This window comes from Scyliorhinus torazame, chromosome 20, assembly GCF_047496885.1.
Source record: "Scyliorhinus torazame isolate Kashiwa2021f chromosome 20, sScyTor2.1, whole genome shotgun sequence".
Classification (NCBI taxonomy): domain Eukaryota; kingdom Metazoa; phylum Chordata; class Chondrichthyes; order Carcharhiniformes; family Scyliorhinidae; genus Scyliorhinus; species Scyliorhinus torazame.
The window spans coordinates 123,760,668-123,783,600 of NC_092726.1; the positions used below are offsets into that span (position 1 = coordinate 123,760,668).

Genomic DNA, 22,933 nt, shown 5'->3' on the forward strand with positions numbered 1-22,933 from the left:
ATTAAATTTTTCTATATCGATTTGTCAGATTTTTATTACCTCACTGATCCTCAATATAATTTACAACAAGTCGGATGGATGCTGCAGGATTTAAATTGCTGCACAAACACATTTATTTATGTGGTGACTCAGTCCAGGTTCAGGGAGCAGATCAAGATCGCGGTGAAATATCCGGTTACATCAATTATTAAATTGATGAGAAAATAAAACTGACTGACAGCCTCTCAGCCAATCAGGAGTTCCAGTCGTTGACTCACAGCCTCTCAGCCAATCAACAGCTCCAGTGTCCGACTGGCAGCCTCTCAGCCAATCAGGAGTTCCTTCCGCTGACTACCGGCCTGTCAGCCAATCAGCAGCTCCAGTCTCCGACTGGCAGCTTCTCAGCCAATCAGGAGCTCCAGCCGCTGATTGACAGTCTCTCAGCCAAATATCAGCTTCAGCCGCTGCTGACAGTTGTGGGGTGTGGGGGAGCACTGGCAGTGCTGGCTTAGTGGTGGGAGCACTGACAGTGCTGGCTGTGTGGTGGGAGCACTAACAGTGCTGGCTGTGTGGGGGAGCGCTGACAGTGCTGGCTGTGTGGTGGGAGCACTGACAGTGTTGGCTGTGTGGGGGAGCACTGACAGTGCTGGCTACGTGGTGGGAGCATTGACAGTGCTGGATGTGTGGGGTTAGCACTGACAGTGCTGGCTGTGTGGGGGGAGCACTAACATTGCTAGTTGTGTGAGGAGCACTGGCAGTGCTGGCTGTGTGGGGGGAACACCGACAGTGCTGGCTGTGTGGGGGGAGCACTAACATTGCTGGTTGTGTGGGAGCACTGGCAGTGCTGGCTGTGTGGGGGGAACACTGACAGTGCTGGCTGTGTGGTGGGAGCACTGACAGTGCTGGCTGTGTGGGGGAGCACTGACAGATCTGGCTGTGTGGGGGAGCACTGACAGTGCTGGCTGTATGGGGGGGCACTGACAGTGCTGGCTGTGTGTGGGGGGGCACAGACAGTTCTGGCTGTGCGCTGGGAGCACTGACAGTCCTAGCAGTGTGGGTGGGAGCACTGACAGTGCTGGCTGCGTGGGGGAGCACTGCCAGTGCTGGCTGTGCGGTGGGAGCACTGACAGTGCTGGCTGTGTGGGTGGGAGCACTGTCAGTGCTGGTTGTGTGGGCGGAGCACTGGAAGTGCTGGCTGTGTGAGGGGAGCACTGTCAGTGCTGGTTGTTTGGGGGTTCACTGGCAGTGCTGGCAGTGAGAGGTGGCACTGGCAGTGCTGGCTCTGTGAGCGAGCACTGGCAGTGCTGGCTCTGTGGGGAGCACTGACAGTGCTGGCAGTGTGGGGTAGAACTGACAGTGCTGGCTGTGTGGGGAGCACTGACATGCTGGCTGTGTGGGGGGAGCACTGACAGTGCTGGCTGTGTGGAAGTAGCACTGGCGGTGCTGGCTGTGGAGGGGAACGCTGCCAGTACTGGCCTTTGGTGGTCGCATTAGAAGTGCTGGCTGTGGTGGGGGAGGCGCACTGGCGGTGTTGGCTTTGGGAGGGGGAGTGATGGCAGTGTAGGCATTTGGGGAGGGGATCACTGTCATTGTTGGCTGCGTGGAGGGAGCACTAGCAGTGCTGGTTGTGGGCGGGAGCACTGGCAGTAATTGCTCTGGGGGAGCGTTGAAATGGGGAGAGAACAGGAAGTGCTGGCTGTGGGGAGCACTGGCAGGGCTTGCCGTGGGGAGCACTAGCAGTGCTGGATATGTGGGGGAGCACTGGCTGTGGTGGGCGAACTGGCAGTACTGGCTGTGGGGGGAGTACTGGCAGTTCTGGCTGTGAGGGGAGCACTGGCAGTGCTAGCTGTGGAGGGGAGCACTGCCAGTGCTGGTCTTGGGGGGGGAGCACAAGCTGTGCTGGCTGTTTGGGGGAGCGCTGACTGTGGAGGGGAGCATTTCCAGTGCTGACTGTATGGGAACACTGGCACTGCTGGCTTTGGGAGCACTGGCAGTACTAGCTGTGGAGAGCACTACCAGTGCTGGCATTGAGTGGGGAGCACAGCCAGTGTTGGCTGTGTGGGGAGCGCGAGCAGTGCTGGCTGTGGAGTGGAGCACTGGAAGTGCTGGATGTTTGTGTGGTGAGTGCACAGGCAGTGCTGGTTTGGGGTGGAAGCACAGGCAGCGCTGGCTGTGTGGAGAGGAGCACTGGCAGTGCAGGTTGTGGGGAGCACTGGCAGAGCTGGATGTGGGGGTGCAGTGGCAGTGCTGGCTGTGGGGGAGCAGTGGCAGAGCTGGATGTGGGGAGCAGTGGCAGTGCTGGCTGTGGTGGGAGAACTTGCAGAGCTGGCTGTGTGGAGGGGAGCACTGGCAGTGCTGGCCATGTGTGGGGAGCACTGACATTTCTGACTGTGGTGGGAGCATTGCCAGTGCTGGCCTTGGGGGGCGGAGCACAGGCAGTGCTGGCTGTGGTGGGAGAACTGGCAGTACTGGCTGTGTGGAGGGGAACACTGGCCGTGTAGGCTGTGGGGGCGCACTGGCAGACCTGGATGTGGGGGAGCAGTGGCAGTGCTGGATATGGGGAAGCAGTGGCAGTGCTGGCTGTGGGAGGGGAGCACTGGCAGTGTTGGCCGAGAGGGGAGCACTGGCAGTGCTGGTTTGGGTACCACTGGCTGTGCTTGTTGTGGGAAGCACTGACAGTGCTGGCTCTGTGGGGAGCACTGGCAGTGCTGGCTGTGGCGATGAGCACTGACTGTGCTGGCTATGTGGGGTTAGCACTGACAGTCCTGGCTGTGGGGGAGCACTAACATTGCTGGTTGTGTGGGAGCACTGGCAGTTCTGACTGTGTGGGGGGTTGCACTGAGAGTTCTGGCTGTGTGCTGGAGAGCACTGGCAGTGCTGGCTGTGTGGGGGAGCACTGACAGTGCTGGCTGTGTGGTGGGAGCACTGACAGTGCTGGAAGTGTGGGGGAAGCACTGACAGCGCTGGTTGTGTGGGGGAGCACTGACTGTGCTGGCTGTGTGATGGGATCACTGGAAGTGCTGGCTGTGTGGTGGGAGCACTGACAGTGCTGGCTGTGTGGGGGGAGTACTGACAGCGCTGGCTGTGTGGTGGGAGCACTGACAGTGCTGGCTGTGTGGTGGGAGCACTGAAAGTGCTGGCAGTGTGGGGGGAGCACTGACAGCGCTGGTTGTGTGGGGGAGCACTGACTGTGCTGGTTGTGTGATGGGAGCACTGGCAGTACTGGCTGTGGGGGTAGTACTGGCAGTTCTGGCTGTGAGGGGAGCACTGGCAGTGCTAGCTGTGGAGGGGAGCACTGCCAGTGCTGGTCTTGGGGGGAGCACAAGCTGTGCTGGCTGTGTGGGGGAGCGCTGACTGTGGAGGGGAGTATTTCCAGTGTTGTCTGTATGGGAACACTGGCACTGCTGGCTTTGGGGATCACTGGCAGCGCTGGCTGTGTGGGGAGCACTGAAAGTGCTGGCTGTGTGTGGAGAGCACTGACAGTGCTAGCTCTGTGGGGGAAGCACTGACAGTTGGCTGTTTGGGGAGCACTGCCAGTGCTGGCTGTGGGTGTGTGGAGCACTGGCAGTGCTGGATGTGGGGAGATCACTAACAATGCTGGCTGTGTGGGGGAGCACTGACAGTGCTGGCTGTGTGAGGGAGCACTGACAGTGCTGACTGTGTGGGGGGAGCACGGACAGTGCTCGCTGTGTGAGGGAGCACTGACATTGCTGACTGTGTGGGTGGAGCACGGACAGTGCTGCTGTGTGGGGAGCACTGACAGTGCTGGATGTGTGGGGAGCCCTGCCAGTGCTGGCTGTGGGTGTGTGGAGCACTGGCAGTGCTGGATGTAGGGAGACCACTTGTAGTGCTGGCTGTGTGGGGGGCAGCACTGGCAATGCTGTCTATGGGGCGCACTGGCACGGTTGGATGTGCGGAGACCACTGGCAGTGCTGGCTGTGTGGGGGCAGCACTGGCAATGCTGGCTGTTGTGGAGCAGTGGCAGGGTTGGCTGTGGGGGAGCGCTGCCAGTGTTGTATGTGGGAGGATGGAGCACTGGCAGTGCTAGCTGTTGTGAGGAAGCACTGGCAGTGATGGTCCTGGGTGGTAGCACTGGCAGAGTAGGCTGTGGGGAGCACTGCAGTGCTGGATGTTTGTGGGGTGAGTGCACAGACAGTGCTGGTTTGGGGTGGAAGCACAGGCAGCGCTGGCTGTGTGGAGAGGAGCACTGGCAGTGCAGGCTGTGGGGGAGCACTGGCAGAGCTGGATGTGGGGAGCAGTGGCACTGCTGGCTGTGGGGGGAGCAGTGGCAGAGCTGGATGTGGGGAGCAGTGGCAGTGCTGGCTGTGGTGGGAGAACTTGCAGAGCTGGCTGTGTGGAGGGGAGCACTGGCAGTGATGGCCATGTGTGGGGAGCACTGACATTTCTTGCTGTGGTGTGAGCATTGCCAGTGCTGGCCTTGGGGGGCGGAGCACAGGCAGTGCTGGCTGTGGTGGGGAACTGGCAGTGCTGGCTGTGTGGAGGGGAGCACTGGCCGTGCAGGCTGTGGGGGCGCACTGGCAGATCTGGATGTGGGGGAGCAGTGGCAGTTCTGGCTGTGTGGGGGAGCACTGACAGTGCTGGCTGTGTGGAAGGTAGCACTGGCGGTGCTGGCTGTGGAGGGAAACGCTGCCAGTACTGGCCTTGGGTGGTAGCATTAGAAGTGCTGGCTGTGGTGGGGGGTGCGCACTGGCAGTGTTGGCTTTGTGGGGGAGTGATGGCACTGCAGGCATTTGGGGAGGGGAGAACTGGCATTGTTGGCTGTGTGTGGAGGGAGCACTGGCAGTGCTGGTTGTGGGCGGGAGCACTGGCAGTACCTGCTCTGGGGGAGCGTTGAAATGGGGGGAGTGCTGGCTGTGGGAGCACTGACAGAGCCGGCTGCATGTGGGGAGCACTGGCAGTGCTGGATGTGTGGGGGAGCACTGGCTGTGGTGGGAGCACTGGCAATACTGGCTGTGGGGGGAGTACTGGCATTTCTGGCTGTGAGGGGAGCACTGGCAGTACTAGCTGTGGAGAGCACTGCGAGTACTGGCATTGAGTGGGGAGCACAGCCAGTGCTGGCTGTGTGGGGAGCAGTGGCAATGCAGGCTGTGGGAGCACTGGCTGTGCTGGCTGTGAAGGGGTGTACTGGCAGTGCTGGTAGTGGGGAGGGGCTCTAGCAGTGCTGGCTTTGGGGAGCACTGGCAGTGATGACTGTGAAGCGGTGCACTGGCAGTGTTGGTAGTGGGAGGAGCTCTGGCAGTGCTGGATGTGTTGAGGAGAGCACTGCCAGTGCTTGCATTGAGTGGGGAGCACAGCCAGTGCTGGCTGTGTGGGGAGCGCTGGCAGTGCTGGCTGTGGTGGGGAGCACTGGAAGTGCTGGATGTGGGGGAGCACTGCCATAGATGGCTGATTGGGGAGCACTGTCAATCCTGGCTGTGGGGTAGCACTGTCAATCCTGGCTCTGGGCAGCACTGGCAGAGTTGGCTGTGGAGGGAGCACTGGCAGTGCTGGCTGTGTGAATGGGAGCACTGGCAATGCTGTCCGTGGGGAGCACTGGCAGTGCTGGGTGGGAAGACGTGGCAGTGCTGTCTGTGTGCGGGCAGCACTGGCCATGCAGGCTGTGGGAGCACTGGCAGTGCTGGCTATGCAGGGGTGCACTGGCAGTGCTTGTAGTGGGGAGGAGCTCTGGCAGTGCTGGCTGTGGGGAGCACTGGCAGTGATGGATGTGAAGGGGTGCACTGGCTATGCTGGTAGTGGGTGGAACTCTGGCAGTACTGGCTGTGGGGATCACTGGCAGGGCTGGCTATGTGGGGAGCGCTGGAGGTGCTGGCTGTGGTGGGGGAGCACTGGAAGTGCTGGATGTGGGGGAGCAATGTCATTGATGGCTGATTGAGGAGCACTGGCAGTGTCGGCTGTGGGGAGCACTGGCAGTGTCGGCTGTGGAGGGAGCACTGGCAATGCTGGATGTGTGAATGGGAGCACTGGCAATGCTGGGAGAGGGAGGACGGGAGCACCGGCAGTCTTGGCAGTGGAGGGAGCACTGGCAGTGCTGGCTATGTGAATGGGAGCACTGGCAATGCTGTCCGTGGGGGCACTGGCAGTGCTGGGTGGGGAGCAGTAGCAGTGCTGTCTGTGTGGGGGCAGCACTGGCAATACAGGCTGTGGGAGCACTGGCAGTGCTGGCTATGCAGGGGTACACTGGCAGTGCTTGTAGTGGGGAGGAGCTCTGGCAGTGCTGGCTGTGGGGAGCACTGGCAGTTCTGGCTGTCCGAGGGGCACTGACAGTGCTGAATGTGGACGGAGCACTGCCAGTGCTAGCCTTGGTTGGGAGCACTGCAAAGTAGGCTGTGGGGAGCACTGGCGGTGCTGTATGTTTGTGGGGTGCACTGGCAGTGCTGGCTGTGGTAGAGTGAGCTCTGGCTGTGGGGGAGCACTGGCAGTGATGGTTGTGTGGGGGGAGCAATGGCAGTGCTGGATGTAGGGGAGCACTGGCAGTTCAGGCTGTGAGGGGAGCACTGGCAGTGCTGGCTGTTGGGAGCACTGGCAGTTCAGGCTGTGAGGGTGGAGTACTGACAGTGCTTGCTGTAGCGAGCACTGACAGTGCTGGCCATGTGTGGGGAGCACTGACATTTCTGGCTGTGGAGAGGAGCACTGGCAGTGCAGGCTGTGGGGGCGGACTGGCAGAGCTGGATGTGAGGGAACTTTGGCAGTGCTGGATGTGGGGAAGCTTTGGCAGTGCTGGCTGTGTGGAGGGGAGCACTGGCAGTGATGGCCGAGAGGGGGAACACTGGCAGTGCTGGTTCTGGGGGTGCACTGGCAGTGCTGCTTTGGGGACCACTGGCTGTGCTTGTTGTGGGGGGCACTGACAGTGCTGGCTCTGTGGGGAGCACTGGCAGTGCTGGCTGTAGCGATGAGCACTGACTGTGCTTGCTATGTGGTTTTAGCACTGACAGTGTTGGCAGTGTGGGGGAGCACTGACATTGCTGGTTGTGTTGGGAGCACTGGCAGTGCTGGCTGTGTGGGGAGTGCACTGACAGTTCTGGCTGTGTGGTGGGGAGCACTGGCAGTGCTGGCTGTGTGGGGAGCACTGACAGCGCTGGTTGTGTGGGGAGCACTGACTGTGCTGGCTGTGTGGTGGGAGTACTGACAGTGCTGGCTGTGTGTTGGGAGCACTGATAGTGCTGGCTGTGTGGGGGGAGTACTGACAGCGCTGGCTGTGTGGAGGAAGCACTGACAGTGCTGGGTATATGGGGGAATAACTGACAGTGCTGGCTGTGTAGTGGGAGCACTGGCAGTGCTGCCTGTGTGGTGGGAGCACTGACAGTGCTGGCTGTGTGGTGGGAGCACTGACAGTGCTGGCTGTGTGGGGGAGCACTGACAGCGCTGTCTGTGGGGAGCACGGACAGTACTGGCTGTGTGGGGGAGCACTGGCAGTGCTGGCTGTGTGGGAGAGCACTGACAGTGCTGGCTGTGTGGTGGGAGCACTGACAGTGCTGGATGTGTGGGGGAGCAATGACAGTGCTGCCTGTGTGGTGGGAGCACTGACAGTGTTGGCTGTGTGGAGGAGCACTGACAGTGCTGGCTGTGTGGTTGGAGCACTGACAGTGCTGGCTGTGTGAGGGAGCACTGACAGTGCTGGCTATGTGGGGGAGCACTGACAGTGCTGGCTGCGTGTGGAGCACTGGCAGTGTTGGCTGTGGGGAGCATTGACAGTGCCTGCTGCGTGCTGGGAGCACTGGCAGTGTTGGCTGTGGAGGGAGCACTGACAGTGCTGGCTGTGTGGGGAGCACTGGCAGTGTTGGCTGTGGAGGGAGCACAGGCAGTGCTGGATGTGGGAGGGTGGGAGCACTGGCAGTGCAGGCTGTGAGGGGAAGCTCTGGAAGTGCTGGCTGTGTGGGAGCACTGGCAGTGCTGCTTTTCTGGGGTACAATGGCAGTGCTGGCATTTTGGGGGAGCACAGGCACATCAGGCTGTGAGGGTGCACTGGCAGTGTTGACTGTGGGGAAGCACTGACAGTGCTGGCTGTGAGGGGGAGCACTGGCAGTGCTGGCTGTTGTGAGGAGGCACTGGCAGTGATGGCCGTGTGTGGGAGCACTGACAGTGCTGGCTGTGCGTGGAGCACTGGAGGTGCTAGTTGTGGAGGGGAGCACTGACTCTGGAGGGGAGCATTGCCAGTGCTGGCCTTGGGGGGAGCACAGGCAGTGCTGGCTATGGAGGGGAGCACTGGCAGTGCTGGCTATGAGGGGCCCACTGGCAGTGCTGGCTGTGGAGGAGAAATGGCGGTGCTGGCTATGGGGGATGCACTGGCAGTGCTGGCTGTGGGGAGCTCTGGCAATGCTGGCTATGGGGGGTGCACTGGAAGTGCTGGCTGTGGTGGTGCACTGGCCGTACTGGCTGTGGGGGTAGCACTGGCAGTGCTAGCTCTGGAGGGGAGCACTGGCTGTGGAGGGGAACATTGCCGGTGCTGTCTGTGTGGGGGAGCACTTGCAGTGCAGTATGCGTGTGGGGAGCACTGGCAGTGCTGGCTATGGGGGAGAATACAGGGGGAGAATGTGCAAACCCCAGACGGAGAGTGACCCAGAGCCGGGATTGAACAGTGGTTAGTACTGCTTCCTCAAAGCTACAGGGTCCCAGATACGATTCCCGGCTGGGCCACTGTCTGTGCGGAGTCTGCACGTTCTCCCCGTGTCTGTGTGGGTTTCCTCCGGGTGCTCCGGTTTGCTCCCACCGTCCAAAGGCTTGCAGGTTAGGTTAGTTGGCCAAGATTTATCAAAATTGCCCACAGTATCTAAAGATGTTCAGGTTCGGTGGGGTGACAGCGAGTGGGCGCTCCCCTACCCCGTGTAGGCGCTCTCTTCAGGGTTTACACCGTCTCTGTCATTATTGTTTACACCTACAATGCTGCCAAACGTTCTATCAAACTTTTTATCTCATGATCTTCAATCACTACGAAACAAATTCATAGATTTCATAGAATTTAACGTGCAGAAGGAGGCCATTCGGCCCATCGAGATTGCACCGGCTCTTGGAAAGAGCACCCTACCCAAGGTCCACACCTCCACCCTATCCCCGCAACCCAACAACCCCACCCAAAACTATGGGCAATTTTGGACACTAAGGGCAATTTATCATGGCCAATCCAGCTAACCTGCACATCTTTGGATTGTGGGAGGAAACCGGAGCACCCGGAGGAAACCAACGCACACACGGCGACAACGTGCAGACTCCGCACAGACAGTGACCCAAGCCGGAATCGAACCTGGGAACCGATGGAAGAAGTTGGAAGAGTGAGTAAGCCGGGTGCGAGGGATCTTTGATTATACTGCCCGCTTTCCCCAGGCAGCGGGAGGTGTAGATGGAGTCAATGGATGGCAGGCAGGTTCGTGTGATGGACTGGGCGGTGTTCACGACTCTCTGATGTGTCTTGCGGTCCTGGGCCGAGCAGTTGCCATACCAGGCTGTGATGCAGCCTGATAGGATGCTTTCTATGGTGCATCTGTAAAAGTTGGTAAGAGTCAATGTGGACATGCCGAATTTCCTTAGTTTCCTGAGGAAGTATAGGCGCGGTTGTGCTTTCTTGGTGTTTCTTGGTGGTAGCGTCGACGTGGGTGGACCAGGACAGATTTTTGGAGATGTGCACCCCTTGGAATTTGAAACTGCTAACCATCTCCACCTCGGCCCCGTTGATGCTGACAGGTGTGTGTACAGTACGTTGCTTCCTGAAGTCAATTACCAACTCTTTAGTTTTGCTGGCATTGAGGGGGAGATTGCTGTCGCTACACCACTCCACTAGGTTCTCTATCTCCCTCCTGTATTCGGACTCATCGTTATTTGAGATCCGGCCCACTATGGTTGTATCGTCAGCAAACCTGTAGATGGAGTTGGAACCAAGTTTTGCCACGCAGTCGTGTGTGTACAGGGAGTAGAGTAGGGGGCGAAGTACGCAGCCGGTGTTGAGGACTATTGTGGAGGGTGTTGTTGTTCATTCTTACTGATTGTGGTCTGTTGGTCAGAAAATCGAGGATCCAGTTGCAGAGTGGGGAGCCAAGCCCTCTGTTTTGGAGCTTTGATATGAGCTTGGCTGGGATTATGGTGTTGAAGGCGGAGCTGTAGTCAATCAATACGAGTCTAATGTAGGAGTCCTTGTTTTCAAAATGCTCTAGGGATGAGTGTAGGGCCAGGGAAATGGTGTCTGATGTGGACCGGTTGCAGCGGTATGCGAATTGCAGTGGATCAAGGCATTGTGGGAGTATGGACGTGATGCGCATCATGATCAACCTCTCGAAGCACTTCATTATGACAGAAGTCAGGGCCACTGGTCGTCAGTCATTGAGGCACGTTGCCTGGTTCTTCTTTGGTACCGGTATGATGGTGGTCTTCTTGAAGCAGGTGGGGACCTCGGAGTGGAGTAGGGACAGCTTAAAGATGTCCGCGAATACCTCTGCCAGCTGGTCCGTGCAGGCTCTGAGTGCACAACCAAGGATCCCGTCTGGGCCTGTCGCCTTCCGAGGGTTCACTTTCAGGAAGGCCAATCTGACTTCGGAAGCTGTGTTGGTGGGTATGGGTGAATTATGGGCTGCTGTGGCACTCGCCAGCGGGTTGTTGGTTACCTGCTCGAACCGAGCATAGAATGCATTGAGTTCACCGGGGAGGGGTGTGCTGCTGCCAGAGATACTGTTCGGCTTCGCTTTGTAGCCCGTTATGTTGTTTAGCCCTTGCCACAACCGCCGAGAGTCTGTCTGTGACTCTAGCTTGTTTTGATATTCTCTCTTGGCATTCCGGATGGCTTTGCGGAGGTCGTACCTGGATTTCTTGTATAGGTCAGGGTCCTCTGCCTTGAACACCTCAGATCTGTCCTTCAGTAGGGAGTCAATCTCGCGATTGAGCCATGGTTTCCGGTTGGGGAACGCACGTACTGCTTTCTTTGGCATGCAGTCGTCCACACATTTTCTGCTGAAGTCTGTGACGGTGGTGGCATACTCATTTCAGTTGGTCGCTGTGTTCTTAAATATGGACCATCCATGCATCTAAGCAGTCACGTAAGAGCTCTTCGGTCTCCTCGGACTAGCACTGCACAACCTTCTTAGGTGTGCTGGAAGATGAGGGTGATGATGCCTTTCCTCATGGACTCTGACATGCTGTCTCCCAGAAGCATACTCTCGTACACTTCCAGCAGGTCTGGGCCCATGCAGTCCTGCAGCGCCGAATACAACTCAACCTGTAAGCTTCCGGGAGTTTTACTCGTCTCGAAGGACTTGACGGCCTTTGTCAGCTCATCCAGAGTTAGCGGTTTGTCCTGGTTTTCCAGCTCGCTGTCGCCTAGGACCTCCGTGATAGTCGACAGGAAGGTCTGGGAAACAGTGCTATCTGTTGGCTTCTGGTCATACAGTCCGGCATAAAAGGATTGGCTGATCCTCAGGATGTCAGACTGCGATGACTTTACAGAGCCATCTTCTTCCTTCAGGCTGCTGATCACAGAGGTCTCTCTGTGCACCTTTTGGAAGAAGAAGCGTGAGCACTTTTCATCCTGCTCCACGGAGCGGACTCTGGAACGGAAGATAATCTTGGAGGCCTCCGAGGTGTAGAGCGAGGCTTGCTGGCTCTTCACCTCTTGCAGATCCTCCTTCACATCGACCCCCATCGACTGCAGCTGGAGCAAATTCTGCATACATTTCTGGAGCCTGGACATGACGACTCGTCCCTCTCTCGCCTTTTGAACGCCCTTGAGGATTAAAAACATTTTGACGTACCCCTTGATTGCTTCCCACCATAGATGTGGAGACTCAAAGAGGGGTTTCGTTGTTCTCCAACCTTTGTAATCCCTCCTGAGTTCCTCGAGGTTCTCAGGGGTCAGCAGTTTTACATTCAGCTTCCATGTCCCCCTGCCTACCCCCTGGTTTTCCTGCAGGTGGCAGTCGGCCAGTAGGAGGCAGTGATCAGAAAAGAACACCGGCCTTACATCGGTGGTCCTGACAGTGAAAGCTCGGGACACAAAGAAGAAGCCTATCCTGGAGCGGACGGACCCGTCTGGCCGTGACCATGAGTATCTACGCTGCGCTCCGTCTGCAGGCTTGCTGCAGACGTCGAGCAGCTTGGCGTCTTTTACCGTTTCCATCAGGAGTCTGGACGTAGCGTCTAGTTTGCTGTCGGCTCTGCTGGATCGTCCAGCCGGATCGATGATGCAGTTGAAGTCACCACCCAGAATGACCGGCTTGGAGGTGGCCAACAGCAGTGGGAGTTGCTGAAGGCCTGCCAGCCGCTCACTCTTTACGGCCGGGGCGTACACATTAATACGTCTGAGAGGGTTGCTTTTGTATTTGACGTCTGCTACGAGGAGGCGCCCGGCCACCACCTCCTTAACGTCGGAGATGGTGAAGTTGCCTCCCCGCAGCAGAATACCCAGGCCGGAGGAGCGGCAGTCGTTTCCTCCTGACCAGATGGATGGCCCGTGGGACCACCAGCTCGACCAGCGCCTGTAGTTGCTGAGGTGCGGAATTCCGCACTCCTGCAGGAACAGTAGGTCAGCTTTCACATTTGCTAAATAGTTGAGTGTGGCTACACACCGCGAAGTATCTTTGATGCTTCGCACATTTATGGATGCAATTTGAAAACCCATTATAGAAAGGGAGATTTACCAGTCTCAGAGTCCATAGTCTATACAGTTGGCTGTTCCAGCTGTTGGATGTTCCCCAGCTTGCCGGGGGTGCTCGCAAACTGTTGCACAGTTGCAGGGCTGAGAAAACTGTCCTGGTCCGCACTGGTCCCGTGAACCTGATGCAGATGCATTGCGGGGGTGGTGTTGGGGTTGCAGGCCGGTCTTCGCCTGGGTTGTTGCTGCTTGTTACTTTCGGGGGTTGGTCTTTGACCTTGTTTTCGATGTCCGGCGTTTGGTGGCCGTTGGTCATATTGCTGTTCCCATGAGCCAGAGGTTGGTTGTCTCGGCGTGTTTTATTTTCTTCCCTGTCTGTGGTCTGGGGGGTCTGTGCATCCCGTTCCACATTGGTGCTTTGCCTCTTTATTTGAGGCCGATTCTTGTCTTGTTTTCCCTCATCGGAGGAGGTGCCGGCACTAAGTACGCTGGCTGAAAGGTGTCGCTTTTTGCCACTCCCCCTCGGGGGGTTCTTCAGTTTGTTTTTTTGTTTCCTCTTCCGTTTGTGCCTGTTCACTGCTTCCCAGGGGCCTTTATACTTCGTCCCATCCTCTTCCATTGAGTGTTCCTCGTCAGATGAGGCTGGGGTTGAGTTGTCCGGTCGTGCTGGGGCCTCTTCTTTTTATTGGGGGCCCTTCTGTTACTTTTCCGCATTCTGTACCGTGGTGTCTTTTCCGGTGGAGGGTGTATGAACCTCCTCTCTGGTCGCCTTTTTAACTCCGCTGTTGATGATTTGAGCATATGTCGCCCCGCGTTTCGGGCAGGCCCTGTAAAGATGGCCGGCCTCCCCACACAGGTTGCAGCACTTGTCTTCTTTGCAGTCCTTTGTCGTGTGTCCCTCCTGCCTGCAGTTTTTGCAGAAGGTCACGCTGCAGTTTGCGGCAACATGCCCCGTTTTGCCACAGGTGTGGCATACTCGTGGCTGTCCCACGTAGTAGAGGTAGCCACGATTCCCTCCAATAGCGAAACTGGAGGGGGGATTCAGGATGGTTCCGTTGCCGTCTATTCTCAGAGTCACCTTGATCTGGTGCTCACTTGTCCAGATGCCGAAGGTGTCTTTCACTTGCACGCTGTCACTTTTCAGCTTAGCGTACCTGGCGAGGAACGTGAGCACATCAGACACGGGGACGTGGGGGATGTACGTGTGCAGTGTCACAACCCGATTTTGCTGCGACGGTAGCGTAAACAGAGGCTCCGCAGTCAGGATCGACAGGGGACTCTGGTTACCTTTTTCCTTGAAGACGTTCAAGAATTTGATGCACGCTGCGACGCTCATGAAGGTGACATGAAAACATCCATTGTTGGGGAAGTTTTGCAAGCAGAAGATCTCTGTTGCTTTGAACCCACAACACTCGAGCAGCACCCGCTTCACGAAGAGTTTCCGGTCCACAGGTGACTCCCCTTCCGTTCTCTTCACTGTGACTCGGACAGTGTTTCGCACTCCCCAGCCTGATGGTCGGGGTGCAGCTGCATCCATAGCTCGAACGTTGGGTCTTAACTGTATCGTAGTTGGCTTAGGGCAGCATGTAGATCCACCAATAGCAGCCGAGCTCCAAACGTTTCCTCTTTGACGACTTCAATCCCTCCGAGTTCTCCAGTCCACGATCGACATCGAAATCCTCAGGTTCCCTCGATCAAATGAGACTACACTTGATCTTAGCCAAAATGCCGAGCAGCAACAGCCCAGATTTTCCGGACTATGACTCTTGTCCTCCTCGTCCACCGACATTCAGGTGCACCTTGCTGCGCTCGACTGTGCTTTGGAACTTTTAGTTTACGGTCACTTTTGGTCAAGAGACCTCCAGCTTGGCCGAGCACTGTGGAGTCTGTGTATGCAGGACCAGTAAAACACAACAGGGAGACATCGTCTGGCACGCTTTCCACTGTCATCACCAGAAGAAATGGAGACGCTGTGAAGGCCCAGTGACACCCAACGGAGGGAGTCGAAGAAACCTCCAGCTTTGCCGAACAAAGGGCAATCCGTGCAAGTAGCAAGTACTGGCGGAATCCAACAGGGGGCAATGTCTAGTCTCCCTGAGCTCCACCCTGGCGTGTTGGTCGTGGAGTCAGGAGAGCGAAAAGAGACGCCGTGAAGGTATACCTACATCCAAATCAGGTTGCAGTTCAGTCTGTCGCCACACTTCCCTGTTGTGCAGGATGAAGGGCTGTGGTAACTGAAGTGAGGAGAAGGCAAGTCGGCATCATGGGGTGAGAGGGAGTGGCCTGTAAAAAGCAGCAGGAAATCTGTGTGGCATATTAGCTGAAAACGGAGTCTGGCTGCCGTAAGTCCGTGAACATTCGGCTCACAACATTAGTGCACGAAGCGCCCGCCAGCAGAAACGGTAGCAATGCTTTGGAGCCTGAAAGGCCTTAAATTGGTCAGGATGAGATAACTGGACAAGAGAGAAAACGGGAAGCCAGGTTTTGCGCAATATTCAGCTTTTCTACTTTTTGCTCACCTCAGCGGGGTGAAGGCACCATTCCTGGAAGCATTGCAAGACCAGTCGATGCGTGGAGCGGAAGGAGCAAGCCCCTGAACCATCTCCGATCCCAAAAATCAATTTTATATTCAGTCCTCAGCTCGAGGACATATCAGATATTAAACTGATAAGAACAGATTTTTTTATTTTTTTTTTCCAAAAAAATATACTTTATTCATAAAAATTTATCATGAGCATTACAGAAACATTTCAAGTTGTCTTGACTGTACATTTCCGGCAGGGTTACATGTTGCCTTGACTTTCTTTCATTCAATTTTGATTTTGTCGTACACATATCACTCTTTACATTACAATTCCTTCTGAAATATTTACAGTGGCATGTTTGTTTTTATACATTGGAGTGTTGGTTGCCCAGACCGACGGGCTTTACACTGTTACGCGCCCCTCGGTGTACATTTGCTGGAAAGACTTTACACAGTGGTCTTTCCCCATTGCGCCTTGGCGGCAGCTGCCCCACGCTTGAGTGCGTCCCTCAGCATGTAGTCCTGGACCTTGGAATGTGCCAGTCTGCAACACTCGGTCGAGGACAATTCTTTGCACTGGAAGATCAGCAAGTTTCGGGCAGACCAAAGAGCGTCTTTTACCGAGTTGATGACCTTCCAGCAGCAGTTGATATTTGTCTCGGTGTGTGTCCCTGGAAACAGTCCGTTGAGCACAGAGTCCTGTGTCACAGATCTGTTTGGGATAAACCTTGACAAATACCACTGCATCTCTGTCCAGACCTTCTTTGCAAAGGCACATTCCACAAGGAGGTGTGATGAGAACAGATACTACACTTGATCTGAGCCAAAACGCCGAGTAGCGATAGCCCATATTTCCCGGCTATGGCTCTTGTCCTCCTCGTCCACCGACATTCAGGTGCACCTTGCTGCGCTCGACTGTGCTTTGGAACTTTTAGTCTACGGTCACTGTTGGTCAAGAGACCTCCAGCTTGGCCGAGCACGGTGGAATCTGTGCATGAAGAACCAGTAAAACACAACAGGGTAGACATCGTCTGGCACGCCTTCCACTGTCATCACCAGAAGAAATGGAGACGCTGTGAAGGCCCAGTGACACCCAACGCAGGGAGTCGAAGGAACCTCCAGCTTTGCCGAACAAAGGACACTCCGTTCAAGCAGCAAGTACTGGCGGAATTAAACAGGCGGCAATGTCTAGTCTCCCTGTGCTCCACCCTGGCGTGTTGGTCGTGGAGTCAGGAGAACGAAAAGAGACGCCGTGAAGGTACACCTACATCCAAATCAGGATGCCGGTCAGTCTGTCGCCACACTTCAATGTTGTGCAGGATGAAGGGATGTGGTAACTGAAGTGAGGAGAAGGCAAGTCGGCATCCTGGGGTGAGAGGGAGTGGACTGTAAAAAGCAGCAGGAAATCTGTGCGCATATCAGCTAAAAACGGACCCTGGCTGCCGCAAGTCGGCGAGTCCATTGTCTCACAACATTAGTGCTCGAAGTGCTCGCCAGCAGAAAAGCTAGCAATGCTTTGGAGCCTGAAAGGCCTTAAATTGGTCAGGATGAGACAACTGGACAAGAGAGAAAAGGGGAAACCAGGTTTTGCGCCATTTTCTGCTTTTGTACATTTTGCTCCCCTAAGCGGGGTGAAGGCACCATTCCTGGAAGCATTGCAAGATCAGGTTGATGCGTGGAGCGGAAGGAGCAAGTTCCTGAACCATCTCCGAGTCCCAAAAATCAATTTAATTTTTGGTCCCCAGATTGAGGACATAACAGGTATTAAACTGATCAGAACAGATTATTTTTTATTTATTCATTTTTTCAAAAAAATATACTTTATTCATAAAAATTTATCATAAGCATTACAGAAACATTTCAAATTGTTTTGACACTACATTTCCGGCAGGGTTACATGTTGCCTTGACTTTCTTTCATTCAATTTTGATATTATCATACACATATCACTCTTTACATTACAATTCCTTCTTAAATATTTACAGTGTCATGTTTGTCTTTGTACATTGGAGTGTTGGTTGCCCAGACCGAGGGGCTTTACACTGTTACCTGGTCTTCGGTGAACATTTGCTGGAAAAACCTTACACAGTGGTCTTTCCCCATTGCGCCTTGGCGGCAGCTGCCCCAAGCTTGAGTGCGTCCCTCAGCACGTAGTCCTGGACCTTGGAATGTGCCAGTCTGCAACACTCGGTCGAGGACAATTCTTTGCACTGGAAGATCAGCAAGTTTCGGGCAGACCAAAGAGCGTCTTTTACCGAGTTGATGACCTTCCAGCAGCAGTTGATATTTGTCTCGGTGTGTGTCCCTGGAAACAGTCCGTAGAGCACAGAGTCCTGTGTCACAGATCTGTTTGGGATAAACCTTGACAAATACCACTGCATCTCTCTCCAGACATTCTTTGCAAAGGCACATTCCACAAGGAGGTGTGTGACCGTCTCATTTCCCCCACAGCCACTCCGAGGGCAGCGCGCATTGGCGCAGAGCTTTCGGGTGTGCGTGAAGAATCTGACAGGGTGGGCCCTTCTCAACACCAGCCAAGCTAGGTCTTGGTGCTTGTTTGAAAGTTCTGGTGATGAGGCGTTCTGCCAGATGACTCTGGCAGTCTGCACAGGGAACCATCCCACGTCCTCGACCGTCTCCTTCTCCCTGAGGGCCTCGAGGACATTACGTGCTGACCACTGCTTCATTGCCTTGTGGTCAAAGGTGTTTTTCTTCAAAAACGTTTCCACGAAGGACAGGTGGTACGGTACGGCCCAACTACTTGGAGCGTTCCGCGGCAATGAGGCCAGGCCCATCCTTCACAACACCAGGTACAGGTAGAACCTCAGTATGTAGTGACACTTGGTGTTTGCATACTGGGGGTCCACGCACAGCTTGATGCAGCTGGACACAAAGGTGGCCAACAGGATGAGGGAGGCGTTGGGTACATTCCGCCCTCCCTTCTCCAGAGGTTTGTACATGATGTCCCTTCGGACACGGTCCATCTTGGATCGCTAGATAAATTTGAAGATGGCCCGGGTGACTGCTGTGGCGTAGGGTCGGGTTATGGGCCAGACCTGCGCCACGTACAGTAGCACCGAGAGTACCTCACACCTGATGACCAGGGTTTTGCCCGCAATGGAGAGGGAGCGTTGCTCCCACCAGCCCAGTTTCTGCCTTGCCTTTGCTAAGCGCTCCTCGCAGGTTATGGTGCACGCCCCAGCAGCTCCGAACCATATCCCCAGCACCTTCAGGTAATCTGACCTGACAGTGAAGGGGACAAAGGACCGGTCGGCCCAGTTCCCAAAGAACATGGCCTCGCTCTTGCCACGGTTTACCTTGGCTCCCGAGGCCAGTTCAAACTGGTCGCAGGTGGTCAAGAGCCTGCGCACAGACGCACGATCCGAGCAGAAGACGGCAACGTCGTCCATGTACTGGGAGGCCTTGACTTGCATGCCTCCACTGCCTGGGATCGTCACTCCCCTTATACCCGGATCCTTCCTGATGGACTCGGCAAAAGGTTCTATGCAGCACACAAAAAGGGCAGAGGAGAGAGGGCAGCCCTGCCTGACTCCGGATTTGATCTGGAACTTTTCTGATTCCCACCCATTGATTGAGACTGCGCTATACATGTTTGTGTAGAGCAGTTTGATCCAATTGCGAATTCCCTCCCCAAACCCCATTTTGGAGAGCACGCCCATCATGTAGGTGTGCGATATTCTGTCAAAAGCCTTCTCCTGGTCAAGGCTGATGAGGCAAGTGTCCACCCTCCTGTACTGCACGTAGGCGATCGTATCCCCGAGTAGCGCGAGGCTATCAGAGATCTTCCTGCCGGGTACAGCACAGGTTTGGTCAGGGTGGATCACCGACTCCAGAGCAGACCTGACCCGATTGGCGATGTCCTTAGCTAGAATTTTGTAATCCACATTCAACAGTGAAATGGGTCGCCAATTCTGAATTTCTTCCCTTTCCCCCTTCTGCTTGTAGATGAGGGTGATGATGCCTTTCCTCATGGACTCTGACATGCTGCCTTCCAGAATCATACTCTCGTACACTTCCATCAGGTCTGGGCCCATCCAGTCCCACAGAGCCGAATACAACTCAACCGGTAAGCCGTCGCTTCCGGGAGTTTTACTCATCTCGAAGGACTTGGCGGTCTTTGTCAACTCGTCCAGAGTTAGTGGTTTGTCCAGGTTTTCCAGCTCGCTGTCACCTATAAACTCCGTGATAGTCAACTGCATGGTCTGGGAAACAGTGCTATCTGTTGGCTTCAGGTCATACAGTCCGGCATAAAAGGATTGGCTGATCCTCAGGATGTCAGACTGCGATGACTTTACAGAGCCATCTTTTTCCTTCAGGCTGCTGATCACAGAGGTCTCTCTGTGCACCTTTTGGAAGAAGAAGCGTGAGCACTTTTCGTCCTACTCCACGGAGCGGTCTCTGGAACGGAAGATAATCGTGGAGGCCTCCGAGGTGTAGAGCGAGGCTTGCTGGCTCTTCACCTCTTGGAGATCCTTGACATCCACCCCCATCGACTGCAGCTGGAGCAAATTCTGCATACTTTTCTGGAGCCTGGACATGACCCCTCGTCTCTCTCTCACCTTTTGCACGCCCTTGAGGATGAAAAACCTCTTGATATTCCCCTTGATTGCTTCCAACCAGAGATGTGGGGCCTCAAAGCGGGGTTTCACGGTTCTCCAACCTTTGTAATCCCTCCTGAGTTCCTCGAGGTTCTCAGGGGTCAGCAGTCTTACATTTAGCTTCCATGTCCCCCTGCCTACCCCCTCGTCTTCCTGCAGGTGGCAGTCGGCCAGTAGGAGGCAGTGGTCAGAGAAAAACACCGGCGTTACGTCGGTGGACCTGACCGTGAAAGCTCGTGACACAAAAAAGAAGTCTATCCTGGAGCGGACGGACCCGTCTGGCCGTGACCATGTGTATCTGCGCTGCGCTCCGTCTGCAGGGTTGCTGCAGACGTCGAGCAGCTTGGCGTCTTTTACCGTTTCCATCAGGAGTCTGGACGTAGCGTCTAGTTTGCTGTCGGCTCTGCTGGATCGTCCAGCCGCATCGATGATGCAGTTGAAGTCACCACCCGGGATGACCGGCTTGGAGGTGGCCAACAGCAGTGGGAGTTGCTGAAGGACTGCCAGCCGCTCACTCTTTACGGCCGGGGCGTACACGTTAATAAGTCTGAGAGGGGTGTTTTTGTATTTCACGTCTGCTACGAGGAGGCGCCCGCCCACCACCTCCTTAACGTCGGAGATGGTGAAGTTGCCTCCCCGCAGCAGAATACCCAGGCCGGAGGAGCGGCAGTCGTTTCCTCCTGACCAGATGGATGACCCGTGGGACCGCCAGCTCGACCAGCGCCTGTAGTTGCTGAGGTGCGGAATTCCGCACTCCTGCAGGAACAGTAGGTCAGCTTTCACATTTCCCAAATAGTTGAGTGTAGCTACACACCGCGAAGTATCTTTGATGCTTCGCACATTTATGGATGCAATTTTTAAACCCATTATAAAATGGTAGATTTACCAGTCTAAAGAGTCCAGAGTCTATACAGTTGGCTGTTCCAGCTGTTGAATATTCCCCAGCATGCCGGTGGTGCTCGCAAACTTTAGCACAGTTGCAGGGCTGAGAAAACTGTTCTGGTCCGTACTGGCCCCGTGATTTTGATGCAGATGCATTGGGGGGGGTGGTGTAGCCCTGGGGTTCGTCGTGGCAGTCAGTAGGTGTTGGGGTTGCAGGCCGGTCTTCACCTGGGTTGTTGCTGCTCGTTACTATCGGGGTTGGTCTGTGACCTTGTTTTCTTCCCGGTCGGTGGTCTGGGGGGTCTGTGCCTTCCGTTCCACGTTGGTGCTTTGCCTCTTTATCTGAGGCCGATTCTTGTCCTGTTTTCCCTCATCGGATGAGGTGTCGGCACTAAGTGCGCCGGCTGAGAGGGGTCGCTTTTTGCCACTACCCCTCAGGGGGTTCTTCAGTTTGTTTTTTTGTTTTCTCTTTCGTTTGTCCCTGTTCACTGTTTCCCAGGGCTCTTTATTCTTTGTCCCATCCTCTTCCTCTTCCATTGAGTGTTCCTCATCAGATGGGGCTGGGGTTGGGTTGTCAGGAGGTGCTGGGGCCTCCTCTTTTTGTTGGGGGCCCTTCTGTTGCTTTTCCACATTCTGAACCGTGGTGTCTTTTTCGGTGGAGGGTGTATGCACCTCCTCTCTGGTCGCCTTTTTAACTCCGCTGCTGATGATTTGAGCATATGTCGCCCTGCGTTTCGGGCAGGCCCTGTAAAGATGGCCGGCCTCCCCACACAGGTTGCAGCACTTGTCTTCCTTGGAGTCCTTAGTCATGTGTCCCTCCTGCCTGCAATTTTTGCAGAAGGTCACACTGCAGTTTGCGGCAACATGCCCCGTTTTGCCACAGGTGTGGCATACTCGTGGCTGCCCCACGTAGTAGAGGTAGCCACGATTTACTCCAATAGCGAAACTGGAGGGGGGAATGCAGGATGGTTCCATTGCTTTCCGTTCTTAAGGTCACCTTGACCTGGTGCTCACTTGTCCAGATGCCGAAGGTGTCTTTCACTTGCATGCTGTCACTTTTCATCTCAGCATACCTGGCGAGGAACGTGAGCACATCAGACACAGGGACATGGGGGTTGTACGTGTGCAGTGTAACAACCCGATTTCGCTGCGCCGGTAGCGTAAACAGAGGCTCCGCAGTCAGGATCGACAGGGGACTCTGGTTACCTTTTTCCTTGAAGACGTTCAAGAATTTGATGCACACCGTGACACTCTTGAAGGTGACATCAAAGAAACCATTCTTGGGGAAGTTTTGCAAGCAGAAGATCTCTGTTGCTTTGAACCCACAGCACTCGAGCAGCACCCGCTTCACGAAGAGTTTCCGGTCCAAAGGTGACTCTCCTTCCGTTTTCTTCACTGTGACTCGGATAGTGTTTCGCACTCCCCAGCCTGGTGGCCGGGATGCAGCTGCATCCATAGCTCGTACGTTGGGTCTGAAACTGTATCAGCGTTAGGCCTAAACCAGAGGTTTAGGCCAGCATGTAGATCCACCAATAACAGCCAAGCTCCAAAACGTTTCTTCTTTGACGACTTCAATCCCTCCGAGTTCTCCAATCCACGATCGACATCGAAATCCTCAGCTTCTCTCGATCAAATGAGACTACACTTGATCTTAGCCAAAAAGCCGAGAAGCGATAGCCCACATTTTCAGCCTATGGCTCTTGTCCTCCTCGTCCACCGACATTCAAGTGCACCTTGCTGCGCTCGACTGTGTTTGGAACTTTTAGTCTACGGTCACTGTTGGTCAAGAGACCTCCAGCTTGGCCGAGCACGGTGGAGTCTGTGCATGCAGAACCAGTAAAACACAACAGGAAGACATCGCCTGGCAGGCCGTCCCCTGTCTTCACCAGATGAAATGGAGACGCTGTGAAGGCTTAGTGACACCCAACGCAGGGAGTCGAAGAAACCTCCAGCTTTGCCGAACAAAGGGCAATCCGTGCAAGCAGCAAGTACTGCCGAAATCCAACAGGGGGCAATGTCTAGTCCCACTGAGCTCCACACTGGCGTGTTGGTCGTGGAGTCAGGAGAGCGAAAAGAGACGCCGTGAAGGTACACCTACATCCAAATCAGGATGCCGTTCAGTCTGTCGCCACACTTCCCTGTTGTGCAGGATGAAGGGCTGTGGTAACTGAAGTGAGGAGAAGGCAAGTCGGCATCCTGGGGTGAGGGTGAGTGGCCTGTAAGAAGCAGCGGGAAATCTGTGTGGCAGATCAGCTGAAAACTGAGCCTGGCTGCCACAAGTCCGCGAGTCATTTGGCTTGCAACATTAGTGAACGAAGCGCCCGCCAGCAGAAAAGCTAG

The 22,933-nt window shown here is 55.4% G+C and overlaps 1 non-coding gene and 1 pseudogene across 1 annotated transcript; both read right to left on the reverse strand.

Annotated features, from left to right (window-relative positions):
* Nucleotides 1-15,095: 15,095 nt before the first annotated feature.
* On the reverse strand, nucleotides 15,096-15,276 carry LOC140397360 (U2 spliceosomal RNA; annotated as a pseudogene).
* Nucleotides 15,277-16,722: 1,446 nt separating this feature from the next.
* LOC140397374 (U2 spliceosomal RNA) lies at nucleotides 16,723-16,910 on the reverse strand. The gene has a single exon (XR_011936837.1). It is a non-coding gene; the product is annotated as a U2 spliceosomal RNA (small nuclear RNA).
* Nucleotides 16,911-22,933: the final 6,023 nt, after the last annotated feature.